General features: G+C 29.8%; 1 long non-coding RNA gene across 1 annotated transcript; it reads right to left on the bottom strand.

Annotated features, from left to right (window-relative positions):
• On the bottom strand, positions 1–1,725 carry LOC112457407. The gene is made up of 2 exons (XR_003041101.1): positions 658–1,725; positions 1–159 (listed from the first exon to the last, which is right to left on the bottom strand). It is a non-coding gene; the product is annotated as an uncharacterized LOC112457407 (long non-coding RNA).
• Positions 1,726–1,963: the final 238 nt, after the last annotated feature.

A 1,963-nucleotide genomic window follows, 5' to 3' on the forward strand; every position in this document is an offset into this window, starting at 1 on the left:
TAGGGCAACTCTATCAAAAATTCACTCACTCACTTTTAAACTAGTACAGAATCATTAAAGCTCAATGAAATATGCAAAATTATGAATTTAAAATGCAATGGGAACAAACAACTATTCAATTACTGCCGAAGTAAAAAAATCTTTTACAGGATACGTATTCTGAGAAAAAAAAAACATTTCCATATGCTGTATTAATTTTTTTTCTTTATTACTAATCAAATCAAAATTTCTAAAGTATCATAATATATAGATTTACATATAATATTTCCTCTATCTTCTTATAATCTTTAATATTAACAATTGTAAAAATATTAAATAAAAAACTGACAAACTTTATCTTATCAATGTAGTAATATATGACAATTATTTTGAGAATCAAGTCAATCTCAAGAATAAAATAAAAGTAATCAGTTAACACTTTGCCAATACAAAATAATGTACATAATATAAAATTTAAGATTATACATATACTTTACAACAAAATAATTTCTTTCTAAAGTAAAAAAAATATAAAAAATTGTCTAATCAATTTGGTTGTACAAATTAATGTCTTATTGAGAAAAAAAACTGAATAAGTAAATCTATATAACATAATAATTCTGTATAAACAAAAATACAATGCTCGGAAATATTCTAATCATATTACACATCATATACCTATAATTTAACGCGTCAAGAATATGGATTAGTAGGAATTATATCTCGACATTTTCAAATTAAATAATGTACAACAGTAAGTAATATACCCGAGCCAAAACTTTGAAATTTACAAAATAAACACAGCATACATTCCGGTAAAGAGGTCACGTATTCCCGGTACCATCACTCACTAAGCAGCTCTATTAAAGTTAAGTTCAAGTTTATTTTTGATTGTGTAAAAATAGATTTTCCAAAAGTGAATCGCACGATCCACGATTATGTAACCCACAACCACGGCAGAGTAATATAAGCTCAATTAGTAAAAAAAAAAAGATATTATAATTATATATCGTCATTTCGTTAATTCGATTACAAATAAGAATATAAAAAGGTAAACGAAGTAAACCTATTTTTTCTTTTCTGCGATATAACCTCTAAGTTTGCTCATAAAATTATAATTATGTAACGTCGACAGATTTAATCAGGATTGCATTGTGCCACGTGCAGAATGATAGTTCATTCCTTAAAAAATAAAACATCCTAATACACGTTACTAATACGTGGTAACTTGCGAATTGCAAAATTCGACTAACCTGAATATAGCCGTATCAACGACGTAGGAAAACAATTACAACTGATTATTTTGTATTATCTCGTGCACAGAGCAATCATTTAGCTTCGTTCCGCTTGGTTGAAATAAAAGTGCTCGATACCGTCGGTGCTGTCAGCGATTCCTAATTTGCTGAAACAGTTTGTCATTCATCAAACCGGCTGAACCACGGGTATCGCTCGTTCTACGCGACCTAACCTGCAAAACCATATATATATCATATGCTGTCATGAACTTCGTTTTTTTCACTCGCTACCGGAATTAACAGTGCAGTGTGACGATCTTTGACAATTGCGTAAATTATTTGACTGTGCATTCTGATTCCGTATTTGCGACTTCGGGGAATCAAAGTAAAATAATAGGCATTACGAAGGTTTAAAAAGGGAGCAATTAGATCCTGATTAGATCTGCTATTCTGCTCTTTCTCAGCTACACTTTCTACACTTTAATTTAATCTACCTTTCATGAATACACGCGCGCGTTTGTTGTTTGTTTTATTTCAAGTAGAAAAAACTCTGGCATCGGTAAAGACGGTAAATAAAAATAAATTTTCGAGAGTTTCAACTATTATAGTTTTTGAGGTTTTTTTTTGTGTCGAGTGACACGTTTGATATTAACTTTAGGAAATACTGTGAATTTTCTATGGAATATCTTCTTGGGTTTATTGGCACCAAGTGGAATTAGTTTTCTATAAAACAGATTGAAAATTGCAGG

This window comes from Temnothorax curvispinosus, unplaced genomic scaffold (assembly GCF_003070985.1).
Source record: "Temnothorax curvispinosus isolate PA1 unplaced genomic scaffold, ASM307098v1 QBEX01007754.1, whole genome shotgun sequence".
NCBI lineage: Eukaryota > Metazoa > Arthropoda > Insecta > Hymenoptera > Formicidae > Temnothorax > Temnothorax curvispinosus.